This window comes from Mustelus asterias, chromosome 30 (genome assembly GCF_964213995.1).
Source record: "Mustelus asterias chromosome 30, sMusAst1.hap1.1, whole genome shotgun sequence".
In the NCBI taxonomy this organism is placed as follows: Eukaryota; Metazoa; Chordata; class Chondrichthyes; order Carcharhiniformes; family Triakidae; genus Mustelus; species Mustelus asterias.
Window position 1 is genome coordinate 1,244,150 of NC_135830.1, and position 16,221 is coordinate 1,260,370.

Genomic DNA, 16,221 nt, shown 5'->3' on the forward strand with positions numbered 1-16,221 from the left:
CAGAGGCTGCTGAGAAAATGTTTACACCTTCACAAAACCATGCCTTTTCAGATATCTACCGAATTGTAAGGACAATGCAGATTATGAAATCCAATTTACACTCTAATATGCATGATAAATACACAGTCACCCAAACCAGTAGGCTGTATGTGATCAGGCACATTGCGCTCTGAAATTACGTGGTAGATGCCAGGCAAAATAACTTCTAGGCTGCATCACCAACTCCCCCAGATGGTTGTTGCATTGCATCTTCCACACATCGATGTCAATTCCCAAATCTAGAAGACCATGCGGTAGCATGGTCTGATAAATGACACTTTCAATCAGATGTCTTTACCACACTCCAACTTCCAGCATTTCAACCTGTCCTTTTACAGAACATCACTGCTTCACAGGTTAGCTTTACTTGAAGTCGATTTTCTTGTTCATTGTGACTTTGAAATTGAAGCTTCCCTCTGCCAGTCACTCTTATAATCACTGAAAAGCACTGGGTTAAGATCACTGCTCTTGCTCTTTCTTTTTTCGTGCACTTTCCCTGTACACATCTGCTTCTGAATCCAAATGTTTTTGTTTGTAACTTCCTTTTCAATCCCTTTTCATGCCATCGCATTTGCTGTGGAATGCTATTTCCATCTGAACGGAAACTGCTTTCGCTATATATTTGAGCCCCTTGATGATAGGTAACAACATAGAACATAGAACGGTACAGCACAGAACAGGCCGTTCGGCCCACGATGTTGTGCCGAGCTTTGTCTGAAACCCAGATCAAGCTGTTTCCTTCCTATCATCCCGAAGTACTCCATGTGCCTATCCAATAGCTTCTTAAATGTTCCTAAAGTTTCAGACTCCACTATCCCTGCAGGCAGTCCATTCCACACCCCAACCACTCTGAGTAAAAAACCTACCTCGGACATCCTTCCTATATCTCCCACCATGAACCCTATAGTTATGCCCCCTAGTTACCGCTCCATTCACCCGAGGAAATAGTCTTTGAACGTTCACTCTATCTATCCCCCTCATCATCTTATAAACCTCTATCAAGTCTCCTCTCAACCTCCTCCGCTCCAGAGAGAAAAGCCCAAGTTCCCTCAACCTTTCCTCATAAGACCTACCCTCCAAACCAGGCAACATCCTTGTAAATCTCCTTTGCACTCTTTCCAGTGTCTCCACCTCCTTCTTGTAGTGAGGTGACCAGAACTGCACACAATATTCCAAATGCGGTCTCACCAAGGTCCTGTACAGTTGCAGCATAACCCCACGGCTCTTAAACTCAAACCCCCTGTTAATGAACGCCAACACACTATAGGCCTTCTTCACGGCTCTATCCACTTGAGTGGCAACCTTCAGAGATCTATGGATATGAACCGCAAGATCTCTCTGTTCCTCCACATTCTTCAGAACCGTACCTTTGACCCTGTAATCCACATTTAAATTTGTCCTAACCAAAATGAATCACCTCGCATTTGTCAGGGTTAAACTCCATTTGCCATTTTTCAGCCCAGCTCTGCATTCTATCTATATCTCTTTGCAGCCTACAACAGCCCTCCACCTCATCCACTACTCCACCAATCTTGGTGTCATCAGCAAATTTACTGATCCACCCTTCAGCCCCCTCCTCCAAGTCATTCATAAAAATTACAAATAGCAGAGGACCAAGCACTGATCCCTGTGGCACTCCGCTGGTAACCGGTTTCCAGTCCGAAAATTTTCCATCCACCACCACCCTCTGTCTTCTGTTAGATAGCCAGTTACCTATCCAATCGGCCAAACTTCCCTCTATCCCACACATCTTTACTTTCTTCATAAGCCAACTTTGGGGGACTTTATCAAACGCCTTACTAAAATCCATGTATATGACATCACCTGCACTACCTTCATCTACACACTTAGTTACCTCCTCAAAAAATTCTATCAAATTTGTGAGGCAAGACTTGCCCTTCACAAATCTGTGCTGACTATCCCGAATTAAGCTGCATCTTTCTAAATGGTCGTAAATCCTATCCCTAAGGACCTTTTCCATTAACTTACCGACCACCGAAGTAAGACTAACTGGTCTATAATTACCAGGGTCATTTCTATTCCCTTTCTTAAACAGAGGAACCACATTCGCCACTCTCCAGTCCTCTGGCACCACCCCCGTGGACAGTGAGGACGCAAAGATCAATGCCAAAGGCTCTGCAATCTCATCCCTTGCCTCCCAAAGAATCCTAGGATATATTTCATCAGGCCCAGGGGACTTATCAACTTTCAGTTTATTCAAAATTGCTAGTACATCTTCCCTCCGAACATCTACTTCCTCCAGCCTATCAGCCTGTGACACCATCTCTTCCTCAAAAACATGGCCCCTCTCCTTGGTGAACACTGAAGAAAAGTATTCATTCATCACCTCTCCTATCTCTTCTGACTCCATGCACAAATTCCCACTGCCGTCCTTGACCGGCCCCAGCCTCACCCTGGTCATTCTTTTATTCCTCACATAAGAGTAAAAAGCCTTGGGGTTTTCCTTGATCCGACCCGCCAAGGACTTCTCATGCCCCCTCCTAGCTCTCCTAAGCCCCTTTTTCAGCTCATTTCTTGCTAACTTGTAACCCTCCATCGAGCCAACTGAACCTTGTTTTCTGAACCTAACATACGCTTCCTTCTTCCTCTTGACAAGACATTCCACCTCTTTTGTGAACCATGGTTCCCTCACTCGGCCATTTCCTCTCAGCCTGGCAGGGACATACCTATCAAGGACACGCAGTATTTGTTCCTTGAAAAAGTTCCACTTATCATCAGTGCCTTTGCCTTACAATTTTTGTTCCCATCCTATGCTTCCTCATTCCCGCCTGATTGCATCATAATTACCTCTCCCCCAATTGTAAACTATGCCCTGCCGTTTGGCCCTCTCCTTCTCCATTGCAAATAACAAAAGACACCGAATTGTGGTCACTATCTCCAAAGTGCTCTCCCACAACCAAATCCAACACTTGGCCCGGCTCATTTCCCATTACCAAATCCAATGAGGCCCCACCTCTTGTCGGCTTATCCACATATTGTGTCAGGAACCCCTCCTGCACACACTGCACAAAAACTGCCCCATCCGAACTATTCGACCTATAAAGGCTCCAATCAATATTTGGAAGGTTAAAGTCCCCCATGACAACTACCCTGTGACCTCCACACCTATCCATAATCTGCTTAGCAATTTATTGCTCCACATCTCTATTACTATTTGGGGGCCTATAGTAAACTCCTAACAACGTGACCGCTCCTTTCCTATTCCTATCCTCAGCCCATATTACCTCTGTAGGCAGATCCCCTTCGAATTGCCTTTCTGCAGCCGTTACACTCTCCTTGATTAACAGTGCCACTCCTCCACCTCTTTTACCAGCTACCCTACACTTACTGAAACATCTATACCCCGGAACTTCCAACAACCATTCCTGTCCTTGTTCTACCCATGTCTCCGTAATGGCCACAACATCGTAGTCCCAAGTGCCAATCCACGCCCCAAGTTCACCTAAATTATTTCGGATGCTCCTTGCATTGAAGTAGACACACTTCAACCCACCTTCTTGTCTGCTGGTACCCACATTTGACCATGATACCCTTCCCAGTACCCCACTACACTCACTGACCTCCGGACTACAACTCCTTTTCCCATCCCCCTGCAAATTAGTTTAAATCCCCCCGAAGAGCCGTAGCAATTTTCACTCCCAGGATATTGGTGCCCTTCTGGTTCAGGTGCATCCCGTCCTGTTGGTACAGGTCCCACCTTCCCCAGAAAGTGTTCCAATTATCCACATAGCTGAAACCCTCCCTCCTACACCATCCCTGCATCCATGTGTTTAACTGCACTCTCTCCCTGTTCCTCAACTCTCTATCCCGTGGCACTGGCAACATACCAGAGATGACAACCTGTTTTGTCCTGGCTCTCAGCTTCCACCCAAGCTCCCTGAATTCCTGTTTTAAGTCCCCGTCCGCTCTCTTACCTATGTCTTTGGTGCCGACGTGCACCACGACTTGTGACTGTTCCCCCTCCCCCTTTAGAATCCCCCTTTAGAATCCTGAAGACGTCACGGACCCTGGCATCCGGGAGGCAACATACCATCTGTGAGTCTCTCTTGTTGCCACAGAACCTCCTATCTATCCCTCTAACAAATGAGTCCCCAATAACTATAGCTCTACCGCTCTCCCCCGTTCCCTTCTGAGCCACAGGGATGGACACAGCGCTGGCGATTTGGTCACTGCAGCTTACCACTGGTAGGTCGCCCCCCTCACCTGTATCCAAAGTGGAATACTTGTTGCTAAGGGGAACGACCACAGGGGATCCCCGCACCGACTGCTTCCTCCCTGCCCCTCTCACTGTCACCCATCTATTTTCATTCCCTGGAGCAACTATATCCCTGAAGCTTGTGTCTATGGCCCTCTCTGCCTCCCTGATGACCCTAAGCTCATCCAACTCCAGCTCCAGCTCCCTAACGCGGTCTTGGAGGAGCTGCAGATGGGTGCACCTCCCACAAGTGTAATCAGCAGGGACACTGACGGTGTCCCTCACCTCAAACGTTCTGCAGGAGGTACATTGCACTGCCTTCATTTCCATCCCCTCCATATAAATCTTACTGCTACAAAGAAAAAGAATTGCTCCAATGAAACACTGAACCCTTTTTCCCCTTCCTCAGAGTGCACTGGGAAAGAACAAGGATTCGAAATTGAAGGGTAACAGAATGAATTTAAACCTGTCCTGTGTCGCCCGTATCCGCCTAAGCCCTGCGAGCCAAAGCCCTTACAGCTCTCACTCTGCTTCCCACTCACCTCACTGCCCACTCCCGACGCTGCCCGCCGTATAGTGCAGCCTGCTTTTTATGTTCCAATCGGACAACGAGGTCGAACCCCCCAGGTAACTGACTTTTATACTAAGAACTCAACCTCCCAGAATCCCCTTCAGCTGACGTCACTTCCCTTAATTTAAAACCTTGAAAAAAGCCCGCGAAACAAACAAGGAATACAACAAATAAATAAATCAGTACTTTGCTTACCCTCAGCACTCCTGCTAAGAATCTCTCCCTCTCAGTCCGGCTCCAGTCGAAAAAAGTAATTTTGACATCATTCAAATACAACCACCTGTGAAAATAAAACCAAATTTCGATTGCTTCTTTCTTAATGCATAAATACAGAAATACAAATGAATTTAAATATTAAAGTCATATCCTATTCGGAACCCCCACAAAGTACAAATATAACTTTCTGAAATCTAAGGCTACTTGCGTAAATAAATGGTGTAACCAGCTTTGGGCAGCAGTCACAATACCTCTGGGTACTCTGGGGGCGGCACGGTAGCACAGTGGTTAGCACTGCTGCTTCACAGCTCCAGAGTCCCGGGTTCGATTCCCAGCTCGGGTCACTGTCTGTGTGGAGTTTGCACATTCTCCTCGTGTCAGCGTGGATTTCCTCCGGGTGCTCCGGTTTCCTCCCACAGTCCAAAGATGTGCGGGTTAGGTTGATTGGCCAGGTTAAAATTGCCACTTAGAGTACTGTGATGCGTGGGTTAGTGGGATTAGCGGGTAAATATGTGGGGGTGGGGCCTGGGTGGGATTGTGGTCGGTGCAGACTCGATGGGCCGAATGGCCTCCTTCTGCACTGTAGGGTTTCTATGATTTCTACTAAAGGCAGCAAGAGAGAGGGAGACGAATCTGCAGAGACGTAATTTCCGAGTGAATGCAAATTGGAGCTAAAAGCTGTAGTTGCGTTTTACAGTTCTCGAAAGTTGATTGCATGGTTAGGCAAGGGAACTAATTTCTTGATGTGCTGAGCTGGTCCTCCGGTCGACGCTGATCTGTCCAGTTGCTGGTCAAGTGAGTCGTCTGTATGAGAACTGTCCCTCAGGGAGCTGTGAAGTGAAGCCCATTTTACTCTGTATGTATGCTAATTTATATAGACGATCTGGAGGAGGGGACTGAGAGTCGGGTAACAAAGTTTGCAGACGACACAAATATAAGTGGAAAAGTGAATCGTGTGGAGGGCGTAGAAGGTCTGCAGAGAGATTTGGACAGGCTGAGTGAGTGGGCGAGGATCTGGCAGATGGAGTATAACGTTGACAAATACGAGGTTATTCACTTTGGAGGAAATAATAGCAATTTGGGTTATTATCTAAATGGAAAAAAATTACAACATGCTACTGTGCAAAGGGACCTGGGGGTCCTTGTGCATGAGACGCAAAAACCCAGTCTGCAGGTCAACAGGTGATCAAGAAGGCAAATGGGATGTTGGCCTATATCGCAAGGGGGATAGAATATAAAAGCAGAGATGTCTTGCTGCATCTGTACAGGGCATTGGTGAGGCCGCAGCTGGAATACTGTGTGCAGTATTGGTCCCCTTATTTGCGGAAGGATATATTGGCCTTGGAGGGAGTGCAGAGAAGGTTCACCAGGTTGATACCAGAGATGAGGGGTGTTGACTATGAGGAGAGACTGAGCAGATTGGGTTTGTATTCGTTGGAATTTAGAAGGCTGAGGGGGGATCTTATAGAGACCTATAAGGTAATGAAAGGGCTGGATAGGGTAGAGGTGGAGAGATTCTTTCCACTTAGAAAGGAAGCTAGAACTAGAGGGCACAACCTCAAAATAAAGGGGGGTCAGTTTAGGACAGAGTTGAGGAGGAACTTCTTCTCTCAGAGGGTGGTGAATCTCTGGAATCCTCTGCCCACTGAAGTGGTGGAGGCTACCTCGTTGAATATGTTTAAATCACGGAGAGATGGATTCCTGATCGGTAAGGGAATTAGGGGTTATAGGGAGCAGGCGGGTAAGTGGAACTGATCCACTTCAGATCAGCCATGATCTTATTGAATGGCGGGGCAGGCTCGAGGGGCTAGATGGACTACTCCTGCTCCTATTTCTTATGTTCTTATGTTCTTGTCTGATTGTTTTCATATTTTTTTCCACTGGATGCGACATGTGCTGATTTCAATTCTATGAAAATCCAAGTTATATTATTCGCGTTGTTTGCTGTGTGTCTCGAGAGTTGGCACCCCTCTATTATCAGCCATAACAGTTCATCTCTTTCTCTCTCCCTCTTTTTGCCCCTCTCTCTCTCTCTCTATCTATCTATCTCTCTTTCTCTCTCTCTCTCGCTCTCTCTCTCTCTCACTCACACACATTCTGTGCAATGATTGGCAAACAGCATTTTCCTTCATTTACTTCCAATGCGTAAATTTCTGAATGCGCCCTATCACATCGTATTCATAAAACTCGGAAAACAGTGACTATTAATAAAAAGCAAAGTACTGGCAATCTGAAAAGAAAACGGAAAATTTGAAAAATATCTGCAGAACTGGATGTATTTGTTCATAGAGAATGAGGGTTAATGCCCTGACTCCCTATCACTTTCCTTCGGAAGCAAGCATTGGTCCTTTAGAGGATGGGAAGGGTGATCTAATAACTGGAAATGAGGAAATGGCCGAGGAATTAAACAGAATTAAACAGGAGTGGAAGACAGAATTAACATGCCAAAAATTGATGGCCAGAAGGCTATGGCAGGTGAGGACTGAGAAACTATCATTATCACTAAAGAGGTAGTGTTGGGCAAGCTAATGGAGGTAAAGACGGTCAAGCCTCCTGGCCCTGATAGAATGCATCCTAGGTTGTGAACAGAGATGGCGAGGGAAATAGCAGATGCACTAATGGCAATTTACCAAAATTCGCTGGACACTGGGGTGGATCCTGCAGAATGAAAAACAGCAAATGCTTTAAAAAAGAGATAGACAAAAGGCAGATAACGATAGGTCGGTCAGCTTAACTACTGTCCTCGGGAAAATGCTTGAATCTATTTTCAAGGAAGAAATAGCGAGACACCTGGACATAAATCGCCACATTCGGAAGACACAACATGGGTTCATGAAGGGCAGGTCATGTTTGACTAATTTGGTAGAATTCTTTGAAGACATTGTTTGCACCGTGGACAATGGAGAGCCTGTGGAGGTGGTGCATCTGGATTTCCAGAAGGTATTTGACAAGTTGCAACACCATGGGCTGCTGCATAAGATAAATGTGCACCGTGTTCTGGGTAATGTATTAGCGTGGATAGATGATTGGTTAACGAACAGAAAGCAAAGAATGTGGTAAATGGTGTTTCCTGTTTGGCAATCAGTAATTACTTGTTTGTCCAGGGATCAACGTTGGGAGCGCAATTGTTTACAATATATATAGATATTTTGATTTCGGGGCCAAGCGTAGTGTATCAAAATTCACAGATGCCACTCAGATGAGTAGTGGAGCAAAGTGTGCAGGGGGCACTGAAAGTCTGCAAAGGGATATAGATCATCTAAGTAAGTGAGCATGGGTCTGGCAGATGGAGGACAATGTTGGTAAATGTGAGGTCATCCATTTTGGTCGGAATAACAGCAAAATGGACTATTATTTAAATGGAAAAAAATTGCAACATGCTGCTGTGCAGAGGGACCTGGGTGTCCTTGTCTATGAATCACACAGCTATTTTGCAGGTGGAGCAGGTAATTAAGAAGGCAAACAAAATTGTGTTCTTCATTGCTAGAGGGATAGAGTTTAAAAACAGGGAAGTCATGTTTAAACTGTATTAGGGGCTGGTGAGGTCACGCCTGGAGTATTGTGTATTGTTTTGGTCTCCTTACTGTAGAAAGAATATACTGGCACTAGAGTGGTACAGCGAAGATTCGCTAGGTTGATTCTGAAGTTGAGAGGATTGGCTTATGAGGAAAGATTGAGTAGACTGGGACTATGCTCATTGGATTTCAGAAGAATGAGGGGAGATCTTATAGAAACATACAAGATTATGAAGGGAATAGATAAGCAAGGAGGTTGTTTCCATTGGTCGGTGAAAGTAGAGCTGGGGGCATGGCCTCAGAATAAGGGGGAGCAGATTTCGGACTGAGTAGAAGGGGAAATTCTTCACTCAAAGGAATGTGAATCTGTGGAATTCCCTGTCCAGCGACACAGTTGAGGCTACCTCATTGATTTTTTTAAGGCAAGGGTAGGTACATTTTTGAACAGCAAAGGAAGCAATGGTGATGGTGAGCAGGCGGGTCAGTGGAGCTGAGCCCATGAAAAGATCAGCCATGATCTTATTTAATGGTGGAGCAGGCTCAAGGCGCCAGATGGCCTACTCCTGCTTGTAGTTCTCGTGTTCTTATTTATTTTGTTTATCATCAAAGGGGGGACACAGATTTAAGCCGGGAAACTCTTGACCAGCAGTCAAATTCTCTACCACTGAACTATAAACACTCAGGTTCTCTCGCTTCGTCTTTGTCTCTCCTTTGGCCGCTCTTACTTTTGATGAGTGTGAGTGTGTTTCCCTCTTTGTGCGTCACTGTGCCTAAGTCACCCGAAAGGGTGAACATTTTTTGCAATCACTTCCTTTGAAAATCCCGTTCCACAAACCTGTCAATAGAAACATAGCAACATAAAAAATAGGAGCAGGAGGAGGCCATTTGATCCTTTGAGCCTGCTCCGCCGTTCCTCATGATCATGGCTGATCATCCATCTCAATAGCCTAATCCTGCTTTCTCCCCATAACGTTTAATCCCATTCGCCCCAAGTGCTATAACAAGCCATCTCTTGAATACATTCAATGTTTTGGCATCAACCACTGTTAATGAATTCCGCAGGCTCGACACCCTCTGCCTTGGGATAACCGTGAAGAAAACGCCAAGGCAGCAAGGTTCACACAGGGAACCGCCTGGGAACCTGTGAGCCTGGGAACCTGCGTACGTGCAACGTTGGGTACAAATGTATGTGTTTAGCCTGTACTTGCTGAGATATCTGAGGCCATGTTAGGCATCGGACGGTCTCCCACAGTTGTGCAAATAAACCAAAGTTTTTTGACCTACGAATAGACTCAGAGGTATCTTTACCTGCGGCAAATGGTGCCGAAACCCGGGACTCTTTACGGGACCAGTTGAATGGCCACGAATGGGAGACCGGAATAGTTACTGAACTTGATGAAGTGGGTCAAAATACATTGGATGACCGTATGTGATGAGAGAGTGTCTGAACTGATGAAAGACGTCTGAACTGAGCACATACGGACAAGCAGGCAATTGACTCTGACACCCTGCCGTAAACTGACTGTTAAGAGGAGGAATCTCCCACGCTGATGTTCGGATTTGAGATGGGTGTCAGGGTTGCCTGAGGTGTGATGTTCAGACGTGAGTGATGAGTGATAGGTAGAGGCTGTCTGAGTGGTCCCGGAGTTGAAGGAAAAGCCTTCATGTGAAAGCCAGCTTAATAAAAATATTGTGTAAGTGGTGGTATGGAGGGATCTGATCACCCCTGACAGTGGGATAGCTTGATCTTGGTTTCAGATGAAGGTCGGCACAACATCGTGGGCCGAAGGGCCTGTTCTGTGCTGTACTGTTCTATGTTCTATGTTCTATCTGCCTGATAAGAAATGGAACCATACCTGTTGGCCATAGCTACTGTATAGAGCAGATTGATATCACTAATGACGCTTGGGCCATGATACAGGTCACAGTCCCGTGCCCCAAAGCCACTGTCCCGGTTAGCCTCTCCTCCACTTATGTAAGCGAGATGACTGCATTTAATGGTACCTATTTTGTCTGTGGAAGCAATGCCTATCCGTGGCTTCCCTGGAATTGGGCAGGATCGTGTTATTTGGCATATGTGGTGCCTTATATTCACCATTACACTGATTTATGGGACCACCCCGAGATACACCTGCTTAGGGCTAAGCGAGCCATTAGTGAGACAGAACGGTTCTTCATGGTAGCCTACTCATTTTATGGGACGGCAAAGGCAGCACAAGAACTTATACGGATGGCCTCGACCCGAGAGAGAATTGCGAACGAGACTAAGGATGGGTTCGAGGAGGTGAGCACGGCCATCTCTGAAATATCAGCAGAGGTCGTAGCTATTCGGACTGTGGCCTCACAGAACCGATTGGCACTCGATTATTTGCAAGCCTCCCAAGGTGGAACATGTGCCATAATTGGCTCGGAATGCTGTATGTATATTCACGATGTTTCGGAGAATATAACTCACTTAGCAGATCATATTAAACATGTGGCGAAAACAATACAGGATGAGGGGAACCAATATCACAATTATAACCTTCTGGGATGGCTGGGGCAATGGTTCGGGTCGTGTGGTGCGTACCAGTTTCAGTTTCAGATTTTCAGCATCTGCATTATTTTACTTAATTATGGAAGGTGGCTGAGATCTTTCTGTCTTTAAGAATTGACCTTTATCACTTCCTCTCTTCTATATTTGTAAACTCAGAAACGTGGGCGTGTAGGACAGCGCCTCCTGAGCAGAAGGCAAAGCGTGAGGTCAGTATTGAATTCAACTTCAGTGCATATGCAACCATCTGGGGCTAAATAATATTCATGCAGGATATTGATATCTATCTCATTGTTGTGGGAAATGTACCACTGAGTCAAGCTTGACGGCTTCAAGAATACAAGTTTTATTTTAACGAAGCTTCGTGGAGACAAGGCACTAACAAGCAGCAAACATTCTCTCAATGAGACAATAAAAGCGGTCCATCTTTATACCCTTTACACAATAGATGGACCGGACATCTAGCCATTATCACATCGTTGTAATCAAGTAGGTGATCGATCGTTAACACATCGTTGTAGACAAATACAGACAGATACAGACATAAGCATGTTAACATCGCATTGTTCTATGAATGGATACATTTCTTACGTCAGTGACCATCAATGGTTTTAGTTTCAGTCTATTCTTGCAGTAATTTACAGTAATTGGTTTTCCTGCAGTTATGTATTCCCGATCCTACCTGCAGCTAACTCTTTACCCAACCCTATTGTCCTTATCCTAAAGAGTGCCTCAAGCCTTGGCTGGCTTCCTGCAGGATCTGATTCCTGCATGTTTAACTTTAAATGGCTGTCTGTCCTTTATGTTTTAATCTCAGGTGGCTGTCTGTATTAAAAGTCAGTGCCTGTTTAATGTCTCTTTCCCAGTTAACTATTTATGTGCCATGCAGTCATTTTTAAAGTGTACTCATCTGTATATTTTTCCCCACTTCACTCATCATTAAACTGGTAAATCAATAACAGAAAATGGTCGGACTCTCTTTCTCCACGTGAGTATAGAGTAACTCCGGGGCTCTCAGGGCTTCCTAGAAAGCATCTGACGTGAGCCAGTTCAGACAATGGACTATGAATAACTGGTAACAGGTTAAACAACGTATGAATTACTTTTTCAATTATTGCACACATAGAATAAAAACATTTTGTTCAAATGTGGATCTGGGAGGGGATGGGTTGCATCACATAGACAAAATAGCAAACGTTTAACTTTGATATTCAATTCAGATTGGATTATACTGAATTGATTATTGAGAATAAAGTAAAATTCTGCGAATTCTAGAATCAGAAACAAAACACAGAAATGCTGGAAAATCTCAGCTAGTCTGTCAGCATCTGTGGGGAGAGAATCGAGCCAACGTTTCGAGTCTAGATGACCTTTCTCAACACAGATGTTGACAGGCCTGTTGAGATTTTCCAGCATCTTCTGATTAATTAAATAATTTGCCAATTATTTTCAGGGGATATTTCACCCCATTCTTTATCTCTTCTCTAAATTGACTCTGCGTCCCTGCATAAATAAACGGGTTGATGCAGGAACTCAAAAGCTGAAGCATAGTTCCACTTTCATCCAGAATAAATATTGAGTTAGTGGAATCCGAACCTGAGGAATAAGCAGCATTCGCAATTCGAACATAGAGAATTGTCATAAAAAATAATAAATACAATAGGATGAAACTCCCTGAGACACAGAAGAGCAAAACAATGGACTTTCTCCGTTTCTTTATCTCTGGGTCACTCTGATTCTCTGCATTGCCCTGGGTCCGAAGTCTCCTGCGGGCTCTATTGGCTGCTATAATGTGTCTGACAGTCAGAGCATTGAGCAGTAAGATCAGAATGAATGGGAGGCAAGGGGTTAAAAGGAGAAGAATCCAGTCAAATGCAGACCATATTGGTGACGTATAAAATATTGATTTTGCACTACAAAACCAAGGTATACCGTTGAGGATAAACGAAGGCTCATATACAAAGTACCAGGGTGTGTTTACAACAGCGCTCAGAACACAAACAGCCCCTAATACCGTCGCCGCAGTTTTCCTGCTGCAATATTTAGTCTTCAACTTCTGGCAACAAATGGCGATGAATCGATCAAAGGTAAAAGCGACTGTTGTCCAGACAGAACAATCTCTGACTCCATAAATTATCACAAAGCTGAGACTACAGACCGGAGTGATGGAGAGGAAGCTGAATGGGAAATAGATACGGGCAATCCTGTTTAATATCACAGCTGCAATAATGACCAGGAGATCTGTGGCCGCCATAGATACCAAATAGTAAGTGATACATCCGGAGAGACCGCATCTTCTTCGGGCTAGAATCAGAATCACTGCCAAATTTGCTGTGTTGTAGACAAAATAAACTCAATGAATAAGTGACATACAAAAATAGAAGAGAACGTGCTTTAAATATTGCAAGGACACGAATGTGAAAGGGAGGCCAGAATTGGCAATGCTTGTTGAAGATCTTTCTGTTCCATTGGAGAATAATCCCTCCCTAAGTGCAATATTTCCCCAAAAGTGCGCTGAACTGTCAGGAAAACTTCCATTTGGCTTCTTGATGGCTGAGCTACAGGAAATACAAGCAGTTAATTGTTGCTCAACGTTTAGAGAAGAGGGAAGGCATGACCAAGTCATTAGGAAATCCAGTGACCAATGACATGAAATTAATTTGACAGAAATGTATCATCACATGACATTCAGTGTGAAGAAATTCCAAGTGTTTTATGGGGCGGGAAGAAGTGGGAAATGCATTGTAGTTAAATTGTGAGAACATAGTTTGAAATGAGAATGATCCAGGATTCCAGACTGATCATTCATTGAAACCACTGAAAAATGTTTCATGGCAGTGAATAAAATATCTCCTGCTTGCAATGTTAAAGCCAAGATTTAGTGAGCAGAACTTTTTATGTGGTAGTGAAATTTAGATCGATTTCAGAATGCAGCACATATGGAGTGTTGCAGTGTCTGTGTTTTCATCTTCTGACTTAAATTAAATGAGACTCTTCCTAAATAAGATGCTAAAACAAAATTAACACCAACTTAACAGACAGTTGCCGTTCACATTGCCCCAAAAGAAAAAACAAATAAAAATGCACATCAGGATAATTTCATGACCATTCGCTAACAGTCTCAACAATATAGCAGAGTGACATTTAGAGTGTGACAATATTCCCATAGTCACAGTGGCAAAGCACAGCAGAACTTACTTTACATGATCATATTGATAGTGCAGCCACAGAGAGAGCATGAGCAACCAAATTAAATCACACTCACACCATGAGTTGGAAGTGATAAGTAGGGAAACTTGTAAGCTTGAAGGGATGAAATTACCCTGGTTAAGGCAATGTTAAAGAGGAGGAATTATACTGGCAATGTGTCAACGCCATGTCAGTAAAAGGGAGTGAAACAAAAACATTGCTATGGTTGCTTCAACTCATAAACAATCAGGCGCCCCAGATTTTTAATTTCTTCATGCAAATCTGTTCATTTCTTTCTAAGCATTAGATATATCCCGTAATGCTGTCTCTATGTGATCCACTTTGCCATTCACCACATTGAAAATAATTTGCTGTCTTTCTGCCAAACTCGCTCAGTATTGGTAATGGGTTTCCAAAGGCTCAAATTGCATTCTCTCTTCTCTACACGTTGAATGAGAGCACAACTGATTGTATTTCCTTCAATGGTGGAAACCATATACCTGCCTTGAAGGGTAATGCCAGGGAACGGGAAACATTAAATGGTTAAAATGGTTGCAGTGCAGAATAAGACACTGCAGTGAAATGGGAGAAATCACACAAGGTGAAAGGCAGATTGTCAACTGAACTGTGAGAAATTAGCCAAGGATATCGGTACCATAGAGAAGCATTTTGGTAAATAGAAACTGAGAGAGGGATGAGCAGGATAAGCAATGATTCTTATCATGAATAACTATTCATTAAACCTTACCTGGAACTCCAATGGCAGCAACGACGGGATAGTAAATGGCAAACAGAAGACCTTTCGGTGATGAGTGCATTTCTGTCAAAATTTCCAATTGTCTTCTCCGTTGCACTCAGAGATTGCCACATTTATCCTTGATGCCTGGCTCCAGGGAGACAATTAAATCACCTGTGTTTGTTTTACATGAATTGCACAAGTTTAACCAAGCACATTGGCAAAGTTGCTGCGCATCACGTGTTTGAATTGTGTTTTTTTCATGGGCTCTGATGCGTCCACACAGAGAAACACTCAGGGGCGGCACGGTAGCACAGTGGTTAGCACTGCTGCTTCACAGCTCCAGGGACTTGGGTTCGATTCCCGGCTTGGGTCACTGTCTGTGTGGAGTTTGCACATTCTCCTCGTGTCTGCATGGGTTTCCTCCGGATGCTCCGGTTTCCACCTACAGTCCAAAGATGTGCGGGTTAGGTTGATTGGCCAGGTTAAAAATTGCCCCTTCGAGTCCTGGGATGCGTAGGTTAGAGGGATTAGTGGATAACTATGTGGGGGTAGGGCGTGGGTGGGATTCTGGTCGGTGCAGACTCGATGGGCCGAATGGCCTCCTTCTGCACTGTAGGGTTTCTATGATTTCTATGTATTGCATCTTCCCAGTTCGATTATTCCATAGAAATAATGATAATTTAAATAGTGGACTGTTTAATGAGTGGAACTGGACATTGTACGAAATGAATGAATGGGTTTAATCGGTTCATGCTGACGTAAGTGGTCTCTGCATCAATTATGAATGAAGAGTGATATTCAAATCCCGAATGTAAACATTGAGAATGTCTCCCTCCTGGTCAGTATTCAGTCCAGATGATCACAAGTCAGGTTCACCCGACTGGAAAATCTCTGAGACGGCGCAATCACTGTAATACATCTGTCTATGCATTCATTGTGTAAATATACTGGTCAGCACACTTTCATGCCGTGAGCCAGGTCTTGCTAGAGTGTTTAAATTAAATACTGCCTTGTCCATTTCAGCATAGCTGCATTCGCTGTGTACATGTTCAGATCAGCACGCTTACATTCACAATAAACAAATTCAGTCCAACAAGTTTGTATACAGCAATAAGAAACGAGGAAGGGGGGGGAAAACTCTGCACTTCATCCAGCATTTATCAGGAGAGAAACACGGTTACTGTTTAGACTCTTGACACTTCA